At 41.2% G+C, this 21,234-nt stretch overlaps 1 protein-coding gene across 46 annotated transcripts in view; it reads right to left on the bottom strand.

Moving 5' to 3' along the window:
• The window catches only part of LDLRAD4 (low density lipoprotein receptor class A domain containing 4), a 427,148-nt gene that overhangs the window by 205,694 nt on the left and 200,220 nt on the right, over positions 1-21,234 (bottom strand). The window contains exon 1 of one of the 46 annotated variants that reach the window (XM_070629557.1): positions 4,550-4,709. The exons of 44 other annotated variants lie outside the window; for them this stretch is intronic. The gene's annotated coding sequence lies outside the window, so the exon portion shown is untranslated. Of the gene's footprint in view, positions 1-4,549; positions 4,710-21,234 lie in introns of those variants that run through there. One more of the 46 variants, XM_008526334.2, reaches the window with a different exon arrangement.

Genomic DNA, 21,234 nt, shown 5'->3' on the forward strand with positions numbered 1-21,234 from the left:
CAGTGGTTTTAGACATTAGGGGGTGGTCCTCTAACAACCAAATTATTGTGATATTTCAAACAAACTAAGAACCCTAGATGAGAGGCTCTAACCTTGGCTACATACTAGAATCACCTGGGCATCTTTCAACACTACTGATGCCTGAGCTCCAGCCCAGGCCACTGCTCTCACCGGCCCGAGGTGCAGCCTGGCAGTGAGGGTTTCTAGAGATCCTCAGAACGATTCTGATGGCAGCCAAGATGGAAAACCACTGCCCAGTGAGAAGTAGATAACTCATTTATATTAAGCCCTCTCTTTAGCTAACAGTATTTTATTGGAATGTTCAGTTGGTATTTGCTAATTGACTTAAAAAAACCACTAAAAATTAATCTCTTAAAATAGGCAGGTACTGTGATGATTCCTGGATATAAGGCCCAGTTGCTACAGCTCTGTACTGTCAACAGGATATTTCAGGAACTTTGAGACCACGGGTGTGACCCCTAAGCTACATTTTGACACACTAGAGCCAGGAAACGTCCTCAATGGAGAAAACGCAAGTCAGAGAAAGAAGACAGGAAAATAAAAACATACAGTTTCTTATTATATTTTGTATATTCTTTGCAGAACTTGTTGAGTATTTCTGCCAAGTCAGAAGCTGAAGGAAATCAGAGATTGTTAAACACTGGAAACATTCTGGCTACAAATTCATGGTGATTTCACATGTATAATATTGGAATGGAATACAAAATGAACAACTCAAAAACCAGTTTTTCCTTCAGGAGCTATAGATTTAATAAAAAATTTTGCAATATTTAACTCCTCTTCTTTAGAGTCAAGAATTATTAAATGAAGAAAATGGCAGTCCTTTCTGATTTACGAAAAAATTTCTAGAATCAGCAGTAGATCTTACAATCACTTTATATATTCTTAGCAATAAATTTGGGGTCTTCTTTAGTTTCTCTACATTCCTACATAAAGCTTCTAATGAATTTCAGTGACTTTGAATTGTCATAGATTCATAAAGTTCTAATGCTGAGAGGGCCCTAGAGACACAGTGGTCCAATCTCTCATGTCACAGATGAGGAAACAGTCCAAAGGGAATTCCTAATTTACTCAAAGTCAAAGAAGGAATTTCCAATAATGGAACATAAAACCCAGAATTTCTACCAAACTGCAGGAAAAAATCTTTTTGTCCTAAATCTCATTCTAATTATGCACAAAATAATATTAACCAGTCGGAGTATACCATTTGAGAGAGGAGAAAGGAAAAGAATGATTAAGAGTAAGAGAATTTCTTAATATTTTGTTACCATTGGAAAAAAACAAGCAGTTTTAAGAACCCTGAAACCAAGAAAGAAATGAAATATCCTAAGGTGTTCTGTGAATTTCAAACTTTTATACAAAACAAAAAACTATATTAAAAAAATTTTAAGGACCAGTAGCTTAATAATTTGAATATTCTAAATCTAAACATGGACAGGGTTCAAAGATAAATGCTCAATCTTGATTTCTAGGAGAACAAATATGCATCTCAGAGACCAAAGTTAATCCACTTGGTAGAGTCAACATTATATTAGTTAAAAGGCAACAAAAAGTACTTGAAAGTTGCTAAGAGGGTAGATCTTAAATGTTCTCATCACAAAAAAAGAAATAGTAATTAGGTAATGTGATGCAGGTGTTAGCTAACGGTATGGTGATCATCATTTTGCAATATATAAGTGTATCGAATCAACACATACACCTTGAACTTACACAATGTTATATGTCAATTACATCTCAATAAAGCTGGAGAAAAAAAGGCAACAGAAAGTTGTTCTCAATTTTTCCTACACTGTTTTTAAAGCCTCAGTTTTCACAGATATGATCTCAGTCACAAAATAAGGACCTATGTACAGTATTACATCACAGCAATAAAATCAGCATTTTTTGTGAATTGGCTAAGTATTCTACGGTAGCTATTTCTGTTAAAATTCATGTAACAACATCGACTCAGTCAGTTCACACTTTTATCATTCACAAACCTGAAAATCGAGAGTGATTTTGGCTCCAACATTTCTGACAGTAAAATCTAGGACTTGTTCTCAGTAATGAGGGCTTTCTTAATGTACTTATATTGTGAATAAGAAAGAGATTAAATTTAGCCATTAGCAACCTATAAGTGAAGAATTAACAGGTCTCTAAAATTAGTATAAATAATTTTACCATAACCAATGTAAGTTTAGTATAGAGATTACAATATTTTTATTGATTTATATATATATTGCCTACTCCACACTGCAAGGTACAAGATTACATATCATAAAAGTAAAGTTCAATAAAAATGAAAAACAACCAGTAAAAGACAAAAACCATGAACCTAGAAAAGCAAGGGAACAAAGAAAAACTTTGTGACTGAAGAGAGTTCCAATAACTGAGCACTAAACCAATCTCCAAGCAAATGAGCTGCCATGGAGACAAGGAAACTAGAGGCAGGGTGGTGAGCCCTTGCTGGCCTGTAGTGGTAGGCATGCCAATTAATCAGAAACAGACTTTCTCCTGCTTCTAAGACTTAAGAGGGTGGCCGGCCCGGTGGTGCAGCAGTTAAGCGCTTCGATAGCCCGGGGTTCGCCAGTTCAGATCCCGGGTGTGGACACGGCACCGCTTGGCAAGCCATGCTGTGGCAGACGTCCCACATATAAAGTAGAGGAAGATGGGCACGGATGTTAGCTCAGGGCCAGTCTTCCTCAGCAAAAAGAGGAGGATTAGCAGCAGATGTTAGCTCACGGCTAATCTTCCTCAAAAATAAAAAAGACTTAAGAGGATCTGTCACTCTTTTTATTAAAAGGGTGCTATACAACAATATGGAGCCTACCTTAGATACCAATTTTATCAAAAAGGGAAAAGGACTCCCCATATTATTTCCTATACCAGCCTTCAGTGAGGTTGGAATACTGGAGTAATTTCTATAAAGGGAGCCAGAATGACAGCATCCAGAAAGTAAAGCTTTGAGAATCTTCAAAAATGAAAAGGTTAATCCTTAGGGCTATTCTTCTTAAATGTTAGCTTTTGAAAGCACGTGAATGGCATATGGATGATATATGTACATTCTCTTACAAAATTTTTCAATGCAAGGAATACATTTTGAGTAACCTGTAAGAGAATTAATACCTCACATATTATCAACATTGATCTCTTTGGAAATTTTGTATGTGTGTGCAAGGAAGATCGGCCTTAATGTCTGTTGCCAATCCTCCTCTTTTTTTTTATTCTCAAGCCCCATTACATAGTTGTACATCCTAGTGGTAAGTCATTCTAGTTCTTCTATGTGGGATGCCACCACAGCATGGCTTGATGAACAGTGTGCAGGTCTATGCCTAGGATCTGAACCAATGAACCCCGGGACGCCGAAGCAGAGCACGCAAACTTAACCACTTGACCACGAGGCTGGCCCCTCTCCCTGGAAATTTGAGGAAGAGATCTGCAGATGTTGCATGTTCCTCACCTAACATCACACAGAGATTTACATGGCATGCTGAGAGGTAAAAGTAAAGACAATGCATCTCTAACAACGTTCTCCCCTCACTCAAAAACAGGGCTGACTTTCCTGATCATGAACTTGGAACAAAGGGGAATTTAATTTGAAGGTTTACATTCTGTGTAATGAATTAAGCTATCCCACAAGCGTTTAATAAAAGTCATATCTTAAGTGGTGCTACTGAAACCATAGTTGTCCTTCAGAAAGATGAATCTGACATGATAAAAGGATATTAGCCCATATAATAAAATTAACATAGAAGAGCCTTCTACTGAAGACAGGAATAAGACTTTTTAACTCAATCCACTTGATGATGTGGCTTATCCTTCCCACTATGGTGCTGAAAAGATTATTTCAATGTTTCTGAAAGTCTCTGAGAATCATAAGTGAAAAGTGTGCTCTTAAAAATTCAAGGTACTTTCAGTCTTTAGACTTTTGGTTCTACAATTACCCTTCAGAGCAGCTTGAAAAAATTACCCAACTTTCATCAAAAAACCATCAGGCATTTTAAAAATGAGTAAAGTCCTTCAGGACTTGAACTGCCAAACAACACTATTTCTATGTTTAAAACCAATGAACGAATGAATTTCTTGCTGTGTTTTTCTAGATAGAAAACGTGAGAAGTTATTCTTAATAACTTCTTAGAACAGTAATAAAAGCAAGCAGGTAAGAACCACCTTAAAACACTGAGGAACAAAAAACAACATATGCAACACACATGGGAAAATAGTTTGAAAGGATACTGACCAAAATACAGACAGTGGCCACCTCTGGGTGCTGCAGTCATTAGCAATTTGTCAGTTTCTTGTGAATTTTATGTATGACTTTATAATCAGGAAAAATACAAAGCCTATTTTAAGGGGAAAAATCTCTGTGAAAACCACATGTTTTTAGAATTCTAAATCCATCACAATCCTAATTTTAAAGATGCTAATAAAGTATCTAATTCTCCATGGCATCATCCAAACAGAAATCCAGACACACAGCTCCAACCCCACAAGGATAAACATGATTTCAGTTACATTTCATTTCATGAAGTACATATTGAGCACCTACCATGAGTGGAGCAGTAGTAACAGTAGGGATACCATTTGGCAGTATCTTCCTGAGTAACTGTCTGAGGGTCGAGTAAGGGGATAGGAGGTCCGCCAAGAGCTGGGGCCAGTCCTGTGGAGCCTTGTGGGCCACTGGACAGAAAGCTGCTTTGACTCCAAGTGAGACCTGAGGCATTAAAGGATTTTGAGTCCAAGGACTGATACTCTGACATTTAAAAAAATATTTTATTAGAGCACTGCGTGTGTGTGTGTGTGTGTGTGTGTGTGTGTGTGTGTGTGTGTGTGAAAGGTCCAGGTCAATCGGTTTATATAGAGGGGAAAAAACACCCATGTAACCAGCACCATGATCAAAATATACAAAGGCACATGGGGTGGGGGTTGTGGGGGTGCGGGGAAGGTCCCTGGGGTGTTCTAACTTTCATTTTAACAGGATGCTACTGTCTGTGATGTGAAAATAAGACTTGGGGGGCCAGGCACCCAGTCATGGATGCCTTGCTGAGGACTGTTAATGGCTCTCAATCTATAAGTTTTAAATGTATCTGAATGTCATGGTAACTGGGGACATTACTGAGCATTTAACATGTATTCATCAAGACTAACCTTACATAAAACCTTCTCATGACTTTGCTCCACTGAGTAAGCAGCATAAATCACAAAACTCAACAAGAGTTCTAAGTTGTCCACTAAAAGATGTCCTTTCCATATGCATTTGGGGTACACAGGTTATGAGGACCACACCTAACTGGCAGGACCAACATAAACACAGGTGTTTTACAACACAAACCTGGACCCCAGAGTGGGTACCACAGGGGTGAGAGGGCAGCATTTATCCTGGGGTATTGCTACCGCTGGGCCTCAGGGCTCTTTCCATCTAAGCTATTCATTCATCCAAGAGTCCTGCACTGCTCTGGACAAGGAGCACAGCCACAGGCACCAAAGAGAGAAGCAGATAGTCCATTGTCCTGAGATTCAGGAAACTGGCTTCTCTTCCAGCTCTCAAACTAAATACTGTGTTTATCTTCAGTAAAGATTAAGTTAAGCAAGAATCGTAACCTCTAGATTCCTTACTGATAAATGAGATGCCTGTATTAAACCTTTCCTCTGAACAACCTAGGTGTTCCCCTTGAGGCCTCAGAGTCTTTGGCAGGAGATGGGATGGGGTAGGGTCAGCAAAGGAATACTGGCAGGTCCACTAAGATCTGCATACAGGTTAGGGTTTCCTCTGAGACTTCGTTGGAAAAAGGCATCCCCCAGCTAAAATATCTGAAAGCCACTGAATGTCTTCCATTCTAAAAGTCCTTTCAGTTCTTATAATCCACAATTCCATAAAATTTTAAGAATCTTTTTCAATTATTTTATTGAGGTCATAATGGTTTATAACATTGTGTAATTTCAGGTGTACATTATTATTTACCAGTTTCTGTATAGGCTGCATAGTGCTCGCTATCAATAGTCTAATTTTCTTTCTCCAATCCATTAAGAAATTCTTCCAGCTTTACCTTCAAAATACATCCAGAAACTGGCCCCTTCTCACCATCTCACTACAGTCACTCTAGTCCAAGCTGCCATCATCTCTCACCTAGATTACTTCAATAGTCTCCTAGCTAGTCTCCCATCTTCTCCTGTGTCCTTCCCAGCACATTCTAGTCCCAAAAGGGCAGACAGAATGTTCCTGCAAAAATGGAAGCTATATCAGGTCTCTCCTCTGCTTAAAACTCTCAAATGGCTTCTATTTCACTCAGAGGGAACCCAAAGTCCTTATAATGAGCTCTGTACAACCCTCCATGATTGGGCCCCTATCAACTCACTGACTTCCCCTCTCCCTCCCTTAGTTGGCTCTGGGTACAGTGGCTTCCTTGCTGTGCCCTGACCACACAGGGCTCACCTACACTTGCTGTTCCTCTGCCTGGAACACACTTTCCCGGGGTACCTGCTTGGCTAACTCCCTCACTTTCGTCAAGGCTTCGCTCAAACGTCACCATCTCTGTGGGGTCTTCTCCAACTACTTTGCTTAAATTTAGACACCCCTCCCCCCATTACATTCCTCCCATACTCCTGGCCCTTCCTAACCTATTTTCCTGCTTTATTTTTCTCCACAACTCTTATTTCCATCTAACATTATATCTAAATATATACATAATGTTTCTCGTCATTTTTTTCCCACTAGAACGTAAACTACATTTCCCAATAGAATATAAACTATATAAGGGCGGGTAGGAATTTTTGTCAGCCTACTTTTACTGATGAATTCCCAGAGTCTGGAACACACCCTGTCATATAGTAAGCATTCAATAAATATCTGTTAAATAAATCAAGCAACAGAAGTAAAAGCTTGTCGCGAGGTTCTTATAGGAACCACAATTAACTACTGGTATCCCTTTGAGTGAAGAGAGCTTTCTCTAACTGAGCAAATATCCTCCCTAGGGAGAGAGAGAGACAGAAAAAGAGACGGAAAATGAGGTAGAAAAGAGCCAAACAGAAGGGAATAAAACTCAAATCTACTATTAGCAAATTACATAAGATTTTTTAAGACAAGGAGCTGGTTAAAATTATTAGCCAAAATAGTTTAATTACCTGTGTTCTTCAGTAATGGAATCATTTCCTCTCTTGTCTTCAATGTCATAAATATTTAGGCTCTTTCCATCTGTCCCTTCTCAATCATCTGGCCTAATTCCTAAATCATAATGTCCTCTCTCAGTGGTAGTCCCCATGTGTTTTGGAAAGAAAGCCATTGTCTGGCTAAAGCACTGGACTGTTTATTTATGAAACAGCTAGCTCCTTCCCTCACAGCTTCCAGCACCTTGAGAACTGGATGTGGACACTCAGTTCTCCATGTGTCTTATTTTTTAATATTTGCAAACAAGCTCAGGAGCAAAGGAGTAAGGCAGATATTTACTGATTCATGGTGTTGCAGACCCAGTCTAGTTCTCACATTGATCACAGCTAGTTATTTCTTCTTATTTGGGTAAAAACTGCCTCACTTCTTGCCTTGAGTCTCCCCTGGCTGTCTCCATGGTAGGTCCTCCAAATGTCACCCACCTGTTACGAAATTTCTCTTCTTGAAAACTTCTACCTTCTGAGACCTCCATAAAATCAAACCTTGAAGACCTCAAAAGTGCCACAGGGAGTTGGCTACATAAACTCCTGTGTTCCCTGTCTCCTTTAGCTAACACACACTGGAATTTTGAGATGGTATCTTTATACTTTTATAATGAATAGTAGGATGCTCCACTGCAGGGAGAATGTCCCCTGCCCTAAACAAGGAAGGTTTGCTACCCTTTTGTTTTGTCTTATTTCCCCTATTGGTTCCTTAGAGGTCCTTCTTTGTCCCTTCAAATAAACTTCCCTCTTTAGGCCTTATTCAGCCCTCCTGTCTCCCAGGATAAACTTACGGCCTCATATTCATGATGGTGCCATATCCAGCTAAGTCTCAAAGCTGCCTCGCAACACACACAGTCCTAGAGATGCTCAGGGATGTTGGTAGACAGAGCTATCTCTTCATCTCTAGAGGAAGACCTTCAGATACTTAAAACAATGGCCTTTGGTTTCCACAAATAGTCAAATTTGAGGCAAGGGATGGATCAATGTGGGCAGAAAGCCACTGCCATGTACTCCCTCGAATGCCATACTTTAGAGAGAACAAAAATAGGGGGGCCTTCTTGGTTCTCAGCAGGAGGCTCCCAGTGATCTAGGAGCAATTCTGCCTTGGCCAGGAGAGATGTAGGAACCTCTAGCCCTGCAGTCCACTTCCATGCATGGTTACTGCTTTAGTGGAGAAAACGACCTATTTCTGACAACCTAGGCCAAGTTCCACAAGAAGACTTTTTCTTGTCCTGAACATGCTCATTTCATAAAGAATTTCTTTACAGTACCATGGACCAATTAAAGATTACCTGAATTCTTTGTCTACCTCCCCAATAACCAAAAAGAGACTATTTCTGGTAACTTAAGAGACTTCAAACCAATGTGATTAATAATCAGGACCAGGGTCTTCCACCCTCCTCAGCGAAACATTGGTTGATAAAAGTCCTACCTTCTGAAATTAATAACTAATCTGTCTTTCTGCTCAGTCCTTCCCAAGGGCAAAACCCAGCTGGGAGCCTGTTCCATTTGTGTGATGTGACCTAATGACCCAGCACCTAGGATCTCTGGGCATCCTCTTGTTCTTGGTCATTTGTCCCCAAATCTCCTCCTGCTGATCACTCTGCTCCACAGACCGATGCTCAAGAAATCTTGTCTCCCTATCACAGACTAGAATCACTCTCAACCTTTGCCTGGCTTCCTTTCTGGCCCCCCTTCCGACAGAATGGGCCTCAAATGCCCTACTCTAAGGACTCATTCACCATTGTTGGAGCTGAGCCCAAATCAGCTGGACTGACAACCACAGTAGTATCCATGACTCCATAGTGTAGAGGTACATGATGAGAACAATTCATCCTCCCTAGGCCATCCACTCCAGTATGGAAAACTCATGTTTGTCCTCACTCCAGCCTTAACGCTCCTGCTGAAGCTAACCGCATTCTGTCTTGTTCTGTCCTTAATGGAGATGGAAGTAACTGGAGTAACTAAGCAAACAGAGATAGAAGTCTAGCTTAAATAACCATTCACATCCTCGAACATGGTTCTGAGGTTACTCTTTAACTTTCTCATCTCCAAACTCTAATTTGCCAAATTTTTCCACATTACTAGAAGGAGTAAATACACTAAATGGACATGAAATCAAGTTTATTTCTATTTCACAGCCAATATAGGAGTTTCTCTCAATACTATTTCTGTAAACAAATGTATAAAACAGCTATATTAATTGACATAAATAAGAGATGAATATGGCATAGAATCTGAGTCCTAAAACACGCAGTGAAAGCAAATTCATAAAAAAACACAAACCAAAGTAATTTTTCCTTACATTCAAGTATAACAAAGCATCCTATTTAAAAATGTAACATTCCCCATCCATGTCTAAGATTCCCTATCTATGTTCCTTGCTTTATTTTTTCTATAGCACTTAACATCTTTTAATAAGTCACATAACTAACTTCTTGTTTTGCTTTTTTATGTAGTGACCTCCAATCACTAAAATGTAAGTTCATCTAAATGTAGGGAATTTTAATGGAATTGTTTATTGTTACTTTCCTGAGGCCTAAAACAATATCTGGCATGTAATAGGTTCCCCCAAAATATTTGCTGAACGAAGGAAAGTTTTTTCCATCAAGTAAATTGTTATTTCTAAATCATAAATACGACATCATTTATCTAATTTAAATCCTTCAATAGGTTCCCATAAGCTTCAGAATATAGTCCATATTAGCTAGGCATATAAGACCCTCCCCCTCCTAATGTGGTCCTGACCATCTTTCCAACCTCATTTCCCATCCTCTCTACACATCACCCTGAAAACAACCAGACACACCAAAACACAAGGAGGTTCTCAGGCACACCCATGGCTTTCCTCATTGTGCCTTAATGCACACTATCTCTCCTGGCTGGAATGATTTGATCCCTCCCCACCCGCCTCTTACCTGACAAATGCCTACAACCTTTCAGGCAAAAAAAAAAACCCCTGCCATGTCAGTAAAGCCTTCCCCAACCTCTCCATTCTCATCCACAATTAAATACTGCTGCCTCTACGTTCCCATGGCAACCTGTGCATCCCTCCAGTATAGCACTTGTCACGTTACTGTCATTATTTGTCTATTTGTCTGTCTCGCCCACTGGCGAGACCTCTTGAGCCCAGAACACGTCACATCTTTGCATCCCCAGCATCTAGCACAGTAGGTGATTAATAATTGCTTTGACTTAAATTGAATCAAAAGCACTGGGGTGAGGTAAAGCGAGAAGTGCACTTGGGGTTCAATTTTGTTTCTTCCACCTGCAGCTGAAGTCTATGCTTTCATCACAGACTGTCCACACACTAAATACAAGCTAAAGAGAAAGATGTAAAAAAAAGCAGTACATGCTTCACTCTACTGGTTTCACACTGAACCAGGAAGGTCCATTCGTCTTTGTTAATTCAAGCCATTAAAACTGTGTAAATCATACAAACTAGTATGCTTATCTCCTCTCCACTACATGTTCAAATTAGAAGCCAAGAAACACTAGAAGATAATTTAAGTATATATGTTTTTCATACAGAGAGAAAATTATACATAGAAATAATAAAATGTCAATGATTATAGGTTTCCTATCAGACAAAGAACATATCAGAAGGAACCACATGAACAGGACTCTCTACAATTCTTCAAGTGCGCACATGGGGAACAGTCACCAAGGATTTCTATAGATAAATGAAAACAATGAGTTAGTAATAAGAAATGCAGACTAGGCAGGAGGGAGGAGGACGAAAGGGGTGGTAGGGCACATGTGTATGGTGATGGGTACTAATTAGTCTTTGGGTGGTGAGCATGATATAGTCTACACAGAAATTGAAATATAATGATGTACACTTGAAATTTATATAATGTTATAAACCAATGTTACTTCAATTTTTAAAAAAAGGTCACAATTTAATCTGGAACAAAAAAGAAATGTAGACAAAAGAGTGACTGAATGTGAGTACCCATGGACTCAGCCTTCCTAGTTCCTGGAAGCAGCCAAAGTCACAACTCAATGGGAAATGTAGTAAATAGGGATTTTCCTAAGTCTCCTTAAAATCAGCAGCTTTTTTCCCTAAGGGCCAAAACTGATCAGAGTTCTAGACAAGTGGTGACTCACTATGATTACACCAATATTATGAGATAAAATAAAGGCTTCTGGACACCAACAGTATTACAGGCATTCACTTATCAATCCTCAATAACAGGTTAAGTTATGCTCAGCCAGTGAAAACTGCTGGGATTAACCATGGGACTCACTCAACTCCCCAGGCTGCTGCTAGTAACTGCAGCCATACTCCTTTCCCAGCGTCATCTTTTAACTCCTGTTTAGTGGAGATCATGTTACTAAGGTTGAGCTGCAAGCAGCTAGAGGCCACAAGCGGTGCACAAGCAAATTAAAAGGGAAATTCGAGCCTGTTACACCTCGGCAGTGGTAACTAACAACATACTCTTGTGGTACATGGCTTGTGGGGACAGAAAAAGAGGAAAAAGTAGGTATCTTACTAGAGACAAACCTGCAAGCATAATTTTTGTTTATTGCTCTTGTTTTTAACAAACATATTTGTAGCAGTATGCAGGGTCTCTCTTTACTTGCAAGTGGTAATTAGTAAGGCCTAATTATACTAGAGACAGAGAATATTTCTTTGGATACTGGAACTTGAAGGGCTAAAGCCCTTTTCCTGTCACCTTCTACAGTGTGAGCCCCATGGAACCAGTGTACTGAGCTATTTTTCGATAATATAAATGTTCAACGAATAAAGGAATAATAAAATAACGGAATGAATTAAGGAAATACATATTGGCAAAAAGTTGCCATTAATTCACTAATACTTAGACATGAATGGGCAACTTGTTAATCACAACAGAAATTAACATGTATTCACCCTACAATGAGCATCGAAAGTGTAAGTCAGCCATTGTGTTGGAACCAACTGGTTACCTTACTGCCTGGGTCCTAGATCAGAGATGTTTCAAGCTGTTTGTACAGGTGGAGGACACCAGTATAGGTGCAGTATGCACAAACCCGAGGCTGCAGGTACAGTGTGAGTTCATCTGTGCCCATGGTCTCCAGCCCCTCCCCACCAGTAGGCCTGCTTTGCCTGCAGCTGACACAGCTTGTGTAAATACCTGCATTTCTGCTTCCCCTACAGTGCCCAAGGTATCTTTCAATTCTATAAACAGCAATCAGGGAAACACCAGGGCGGACGGGGGCAGCCTCTCAGAAGAAGGTCTACAAAATGCAGGGAGGGAGAAATGAGAGGCAGCCGGCAGCAGGTGCTGCGCCGTCTTCCGCCAAGGACAGACTCTGTCCTCAGTGCCCCAAGGCCAAGCAGAGACTCACAGAACCCTAAGAGTCCCACGTAGCAAGGAGGCTTGGATCAGGTGAAACGGACACTCGGGCTTCAAGGGGGAGCACTCACCCCTGGACACAAAGGCCTCTACAGGTTTCTCCACAGCCTTGGACAAGTTACAGCATCCCCACTCTTTAAGTTCCCCTCTAGACTAACCAAAATTAAAGCAGTCACCATCCAAACTTACTCTCACCAAACATCAGATGCCTTTAACTTTTACTTTCTTTACCCCCATTGTTATTTATTCAATCATTTAGCATTCGGTCAAAACAACTACTATATGCCAGGTCCTGTAATAGGGGTTTTTTGCACATTATCATAGATGAGGAAGCTAAGCCTCAAAAAGCTTCAGAGAGCAGATGGTCACCTGAGGAAGAGCCAGGAAACAATCTTTCACATGCTCACTCTCCCCTGCTCTGGGCACTGAGCCCCCTTGGCCTACATGGAGCTGTGGTGTGTGGGTGGCAGGTGGAGGGGCAGGAAGAAGGGGCTCCTGTGGTAACAGTGGTGAGAGAGCTGCAGCATCTGCAGACCAGAGGAGAGTAGTGCAATGCCCAGGTTGGCTTCCTAAATTCTACACACCTTTTCCTCCTAATCCACTGCCTATCCCCAAGACACAAGTCATCTGGAAATGCGTCAAGAGGTACAAAAGTATCTTCACACACAGGCCCAGAAACACATGCACACAAACAACCTCACACACAGTAAGGGCCCAAAAGGCAACTTGAATATTCTATCCTGCACAGCTATCCCCCTCTACAGAGACTTTAAAAAGTTAGTCTGTGGTACTAAATGCAGAAAGGTATTCTCTGCTCCTTTTAAGGTTCAATGATTATCTTTCCTAGCGACCCTGGTATGCTTTTCTGGTATAATGTGGAGGAAGGCTACTTTGGGGAGCTTCCCCATCCCATCAATGTACCTGGGGGGGCTGCTCAGGTGAAAATATCCTCCTGACTTAAGTCTCTGCCAGGCTGCACTGAGTCCCTTGTACACTTGGGATGCAGAAGACTGAGGGGCCTTCCAGCACCAGCGAATGTAACTAATGTCTTCTATGGTGTCCAGACCATTCCAAAGTGAATATTCCGCAGGCATCCATTACCCTCTGCAAAGCTCAGGAAGCGATGAGTCAGGGCTGACCAGGGACCACAGTGTTCTATAAGCCATGCAAGAAGGCTCCCACTTGGTCTCCAAAGCCTAAACAATGTTTTACTTGGACGTCTCCAGCAGAATAAACGTTGGTGCTCAAATATGCTTTCATGAAGTTTATCTTCAATTAAGGCCTGTGTTCTATACTTTTGTGAAGAATTAAGATGTTAAAAAGACATTCTGTGCTCTGTTGGCTGTGTCCCAAGAACCTCCCTCTTTAAAAAAGGTTCTGAATATTGCAGTTGTCACGTTTTCCATTATAAATCACACAGTATTGTAGCCACTTGTTAAAGGACAGTTGTTTCTCCTCTGAGGATGCATGCAGAATGGTAGAGATTCTGTTCTCATTCACCGCACTCAGACACATAATTTATGCAGGACTTTCAACAAGACCACCCAGCTGACGTCTGCATAAGTGGGGCCTGTGTGAACATGTACACAGGAGTGCATGTCCAGTCTTCTACCAGCCGAGAACACAGAATGTTAGGGCTGGAAGAAACCCTAGAAATGATGTAATCCAACTCTCTCATTTTAGAGATGAGAAATTACAGGTCCAAAGAAGAGGGGAGCTATAAGCAGGAAATAGAACCAGAGTGCCTGGGTTCAAGTCCTGGTGTGACCATTTATGACCTGTGTGACCTTAGGCAAGTTAAACAAGTTGGGGCACAGTTTGCATGCCTGTAAAATACAGACAACAGCATCTACCTCATGGGGATATTTTAAGGATGAAATTATATAATTTGTGTAAAGAAATTAAAAGAGTCCCAGATTTATAACATTAGATCTGAAACTAAGTTTGGTCAAATCATGATCCAAAACTTTGGCTTAATGACTTCAAAGCTAATTGCTTCCCTACTTGGATCATCACTTATATTGCACAATATGTTATAAAATGACACAAAGATTGAACATCAAAGAACATACATCTGTGTTATATATGTCTATATACAGAAGTCCTTGTCCCAAAACTTAGGTGGATTCCCAAATTCCATTATAGCATATAACTTCTCCCAGTAAAATGCAGTAAAGTGTAACTGAAAAATTTAAGGGACGCATTTAGACTCTTAATGATTCTATAAATATAGCCCTAAGGTAATTTATAAAGCTAATAAAATACATTCCATCTGAAGCATTTACTGCAAGTTTTTATTGCTGGTGACAAAAGTACGTGAAGTTTTTTATGTCATATAATCAAGCCACAAATGAATTCAATAATCTTTGTTTTCATTTACACAAAATTTCTATTTTCTGGTTTTGAGAACCAATTGTACAAAGAGTGTAAAGGTGGCAGAGTTGGGATGAAATTGCCTTGAGGGTGGGAGTCACGTGTGATGTGTGACAGGCTAGTACTTTATCTCTGGCACAATGCCTGGCTTATGAATAAATGCTTCTGAAACCAAACTATTGTCTGGCAGGCAGTGCCAGCAAACCATAGCTCAAAATGTGTGTTCATTAGCTGCTATTCAAAACTTTGAACTTGGCACAGCAAAGGTGATTTAGGTGTTTCAACATAAAAGGCACAAAAGCACAGGTTATTCAAAAGGTGACCATTTTAGACCTGAGGGCTGTCCATAGCGACAAGAGCCTGAAATGTAATAATAAAGACCCAGAAGCCGTAAGAGATGAAGCTGAAGACAAAGAAAACATGAGAAGAGATCTGGGGCAGTGATGGGAGATGCAGTTTTAAGGGCCCCTCAGGCAGGAAGAATGATCTGGAAGAGGCCTGGCTCGGGCCAGGTCCAATGGAGTGAACCTTCACGTCCCTGATGGCAAGCCAGACAGGAGCACAGGGGCTGTGAGTCGCTAGAACCAGGTGAGGTTCCCACCGAGCTGACCCCTAAAGACAAGTGTCCAGGCAGGGGTGGCAGCCCTGGGACAGACCCAGTGCCCAGGAATAGGGGAGGGGAGCATGAAAGAGCCTGCTCCCAGCACCACAAGTACCCACCATGGCCAAGGCTGGGCTGGGAGGTGAAAGAGAGTAATAGGGAAAAGGCTAGAGAGGAAGAATGGGACTAGCCTGTGAGCATCTCAGGTGACAAGCAGGTGTTCCAGAGTTCAGTGCAGGCACAGAACTCCTAAACACCCCAGAATCCAAGCCTCCAGGACTATCAACAACTTAAACAAAGGATGAGTGGAAGAACTGGGAAAGCCTTTCATTTCCAGGGCCTCACTTCCCCAGTGGATGAGTGTTATCTACCAACACAGACCTGCAGTCCAGTGGTATTAGGATTTGGCATGTTGTAAAACATATAGTAAAGCAGGTAGATAAAAGGAAATGCACAAAAAATTGCCTATAATAAATTAATTGAGCAAATAAGAATCCTGACATCACCAGGCCACTGTAATGGGGGCATGAATTCATGTAATTTGAAATAGAGAAACTACTGAATCATCAAATTATTTGCAAATAAAGTGATGTGTAGGCCATCGCACTAAAGCAGAAAAAATTATTTGGTTTTCTTTAGCACCTTACTTTTGCACTGAACTTTTGTACAAAGCTTGTGAATTATATAAGGCAGTAAAAGAGAATGAATCAATTTATACAAATATATTTCTTAAAATACTTTTTCTAATTTTCAGTACTTGGTCAGATCTTGGCCTGGTCTATCTCTACCACACTGAGATGTGAACTATGGAATCTCAAGCTATAAGCCATTCCCCATTCAGAACTATCTGCCCTCATTTTTCTAGTGTAGTAATTGATTTCAGAGGCAGTATAGCACGGTGGTTAAGAGTGGATACTGCTGTCAGAGTATCTGGGGATTTGAAGCACTGCTCTACTATTTACCAGCTATGCAACACTGGAAGTCACTTAACCTCTCTCTCTCTCTGTCCTCCAGTTCCCTTAGCTATAAAAAGGAGACAGAAAGAAAACCTATCTCATAAGGTTGCTATGAGAATTAACTCAAATAACATAAACAGAAAGCACCAAGAATGGTGTGTAGCATAGAGAGGACCACGTAAGTGTATGCTATGATTATTAATGACACCTTCTATTCTAACAAATTTGGTTTTTTTTCCTTTATTATAAATCTTGTGTTGTTCATATTTTTTCACCAATAGCATCCAGCATAGCTTTTTTTGCTATAGGAAGTAATTTTTTTGCAAATAGAAAACAAAATTTTGCTGAATAAATGAGTGAATGAATGAATTCCTATTTCACTACATATAGGTCCAAAAGTTTTAAGGCACTAGCATCATACCAAGAAACACAGATATCTGAAGTAGGCACAGACCTTTTCACGAGCCACTATATAATTAACACAATGGTTCTTTGATGAAGTCTGTTTTCACTATTTATCACTACAGCAGCATGTGATAATGAGCCCTGCTGACCTAATGCATCAATAAGATAAAGAACCTATGAGTGAAGGTGAAGCCACAAACCACTAAACACAAAGTTACTGTTATTGTTGAAAAGAAAACTGGAAACAAAACCAGTTCAAAAGGTGATGGTGTTAGGATGATCCTATTCACACAACTTGAAAAACAGCAAGAACATGAAGAGACCCAGGGCTGCTGCATGTTCTGGCTGGTGAACACAGCAATCACGATCACTCACATTCGTAACTGGGCAACGGACTTCAGAAGCATTATCTCATTTAAGATTCACAACAAACCCACAAGAGATATTACTGGGCACGACTGGGCCCACTTTCCCAAGGGTAAACTGAGGATGACATTTTGCCACAGTTCAGGACAGCTAATGTGTGGCAGAGTGCAGACTCACACACAGGGGTTAGGACTCCAGTTTCCAGTATCAGCTCTGCTAAAAAAAAATCTTTCCTTCAATCCAGCAGCTTCCATTATCACAAAGAATCAAGCCCCCCACCAGCCCCAGGTTGTTACTGAAGATCTGGTTGACCCTCCCGTCAGCCCCCTGACTTGAAGTCACTGAGTTGACTAACAGCCAATGTAGAGCCCAGAACCAAAGGTCTCCACAGTGGGCAAAGCACCACGGAGATGAGGTTAGGAGCCAAACACAGCCCTATCCACCCACCCTTCCATCCTGGAAGGATCTCCGCTGGGACTCAAATGCAGCTTCAGGAAGGACTGACTTGGGGCAGAAAGCATCCCCTCCAGGCAGACAAGGCTGCCCACCCACACTGCTGATTGATGGTACAGCAGATAAGGCAGCCAGGAGTCCTTGTCTCTAGACCACAGCCTTGGAGAATTGAAATTTAGTGGGAAAGATGATACCGTGTACTCCAAAGGGTTGCCAAGACCTGTCCCAGGGAGGCCGGGGCGGGGCGGGTGAGGTTTGTCCCTCTGCTAAGTCCACTTCAAGTATAAAGCCCTGGGGCTGTTTCAAAAGCAAATCAGGTCCCATCAGTACTCGACATACCTCGCAGCCCCAGGAGCATGACCAGCTCCCTCAGACAGTCTTGACCACAAAGGAGACACAGCTGCTCCCCAATCAGATGTCCTGAGTTCAGAAAGCACCCATACCTCATCCTCAGTGGAGTAGCATCAGGACCTCCCCTGCTGCTCTCCAGAAAGTCTAATCAACAACTGAGGCACATCACATGCTGGAGATAGACATGCACAAACCCCATTTGTTGGGAAGGCTAATTATCTGGAGAAAGGTCATTCCTCTAGTCTATTACCCATCTTAATTAACAAACGCAAATGACAGATCTTTTTCAGGGCAGAACAGACTGTGTGTTTTGGAAATATGAATAGTCTCTCAGCTGAGAGTAAATCAGCATTTCTGGGACCAAAGATCCTATGTTCTACTCTTACAGAGACCTCCATGCAAGGGAAGACCCCAAACATCTCCTCTCTAGTTTGAACTACAGGTGAATCTCAATTATCTACGGTCATGGGTGAAAACGGTAGTAATGGTGATTCTCCAAAGAACTGTTCACATAGGCTTCACCAGGAGGTTTTGTACTTCATTGTGCTTAAAGATGAGCCTGGTGTTCAGAGAGTCTACTTCATGGCAAATAATGAAGCCACCCTAAGAAGCGCTACACTGTCAAAGGGCTGGGGGTTGTGTGGGCTCCCTCCTGCTCTGAGCTTCCCGACACTTCAAGCTGAAGAAGGTGCAGTTTGAAAGCCAGCCTCCTGGTTCACTATCCCTGGCCTGAGAAGATGAGGTCTTTTGATGTAAAGGACCTCCTGCTAGGCTGCAGTAAACACAGAAACACAAAAGTAAGAAGAAATGGCGAGTTGCATCAGTGGGGAACTTTATCGTATTCTCCAGTTCATCACATCATTATAAAATTGAAACACAATTTCTGTCTTTAAATCCAAATTCCACAGCCTGATATCAAAAGCACTCCGGGATCTGAGTCCTGCATGCCCTCTGGCCTCTAAATGACAATGACAATCATGATGCTGACTGTACAAGGCACTAAACTGCGCACTGTACATGCACTGCTCCATTTAATCCAATGAGGTAGGTATCAATAATCCCACCCTACAAGGATGAAACAGGCTCCAAGAAATGGTAGAAATGACTGTTTCTCAAGTCTGCTTAGCTCCAAAGCCCACCTGTTTGTCCTTTCAACCAAGAGACCCACTTTCTAACAGCAGGCATTATGACTTGTTCATCTTTGTATTTCTTTTGTGCCTAGCACAAAACTAGGCACAAGGTAGGCCTCCAATAGGTATTTGTAGAACAAAGGGTAGCTGACCATTCAGTTCATCTATGGTTTGAGAAAGTATGTCCAGAATACCACCAGAGAGAATGTCATCCATTTATTTAATTGCCACAAACAAGGAAACCTTGGATGTGATTAGAAATGCTAACTCTCTTTTTATAACTACTGTTTTCCCCAAGGATTTCATGTGCCAATTGTATTGTTTCATATAAAGACGACTAAAAATTTCTTTGGAAAAACTTATTAAGTAATGCAAATTATTACACAACAACCTCAATAAACCCTAGACATCCAGTAAAATTTTCTGACTGAATGATGGACTAGAATTCTCTGATTTCTAAAGATCTAATTTCTGTACTCAAGCAGAGTCACTATCACTTTTCCCAAATCACATTCCACCATGCTATTTTCTGTAAAAGATATTGTTCTTGGAAAATTACAACAAGCACCCGGTCACAGGCCTGAGGCCTCAAGTGCTCACACTAGAGACAGGGTTAAATGGAGAAATTCAGTTTACAGAAAACTTGATGCAGATTTAAAATATACTGTGATACAAACTTCTGCATAAGCATACATTTACTTTGTCCAAATTTTCCATCAGCTTAAACACATAATTGCTGGACATTATGAACAGCCAATCAATTGCATTTCAGTGAGTAGCAGACATTTACAATTCTCTTTTCCTGCCCAGCACTGAAAGTTTTTGTTTAGGGAATTCCCTACTTAAAGGTTCTGTGGGAAGTGGAGCTCCTTCACAACAGAAAATGCAAATACAAATACAGCCCAGGGCTCCAGCCTCCCTTGCAGCCAGGGTGCAGTCATGTGACCTTAGCTCCAACAACCCAACACACCGTTCTGGGCTCACCTAGACTTCACACCTGTGGTGTGAGCTAGTGGTGTGAGACAGAAGGGTCAAAAGGAGCCCTTCCTGCTGGTTTCTGTTGCTTGCATTCTGCCCTGTCACATACGCCACTTTCACCATGTGCCAGAAGAAGGAAGCAGCACTTCCAGGAAGTCAAGGAGAAGAATCACTAACAGTCTTCTTTTGAATAGCTCAGTCCATAGATGGTAAAAACGTGAGAGTCTGAGAGTAAAGTGATCAACTATATTTCATGTGCAAATCAGTACATTAAGTGCTCAGTTCATTTGGGCATTTACTGAGCACAGAGTAGCTGCCAGATTGCTATTCCACACACCAGGGTTACAAAAACAAGGAAGACAAACTCCACGCACTCAAAGAACTCATAATCTAGAGGTGGAAGAAAATCATCTTCTCACAACCATAATTACCTAATTAGCTGTCTGCCTGCCCTGGTAAAATGGAGGACCATAAAATCAGGCAGCTTGTCTGTCCTTTGCTTCTGTCTCTCCAGTTCCACAAGTTCCCAGCCCATAACAGACAATTGGATGAATGGATGAGTAAATAATTGAATGAACTGAGTTCATTCAAACAGAAACGTTATGGTAAACCTTGTAACAGAGAAATCTAGAGTCCTGCAGTCAGAAAAGATTTCACAAAGGAAATACTTGCTAACCTAAGCCCCAAAGATAAACAGGAATTTCTCAGAGAGAGAAGAAAAGTGAGCATGCTCTAACAGCAGGAAACAAATGAGCAGAGGCTGAGCATAAAGAATACGCCAGGCACTGGGAATAGCAGGCTGTGTGATGGGGCCGGCATGAAAAGTATGCATGGGGAAGGGGCGGACAGTGTAGTAACTGAGGCAAAGTCACTGAGCTGACTGCTGTCAAGGAGTTAGGGGTCTACCCTGAGCAAACACCAATTTAAGAACTTGGTGCAGACTACTGGTAGAGTCTCGCAATGGCAATTTCGACAAAAACATCCTATTTCCAGGCTTACAACAGTACAGAAATACTTGCTCTTTTATATGAAGCCATTGTGTCTCCAGGAGTTCCCTATAAAAAATGTAAATATTTTACCTGGAAGTAGTAACATATTAGTTCATATCAAACACTCTGTTCAAATATCTA

This window comes from Equus przewalskii, chromosome 7 (genome assembly GCF_037783145.1).
Source record: "Equus przewalskii isolate Varuska chromosome 7, EquPr2, whole genome shotgun sequence".
Lineage (NCBI taxonomy): Eukaryota > Metazoa > Chordata > Mammalia > Perissodactyla > Equidae > Equus > Equus przewalskii.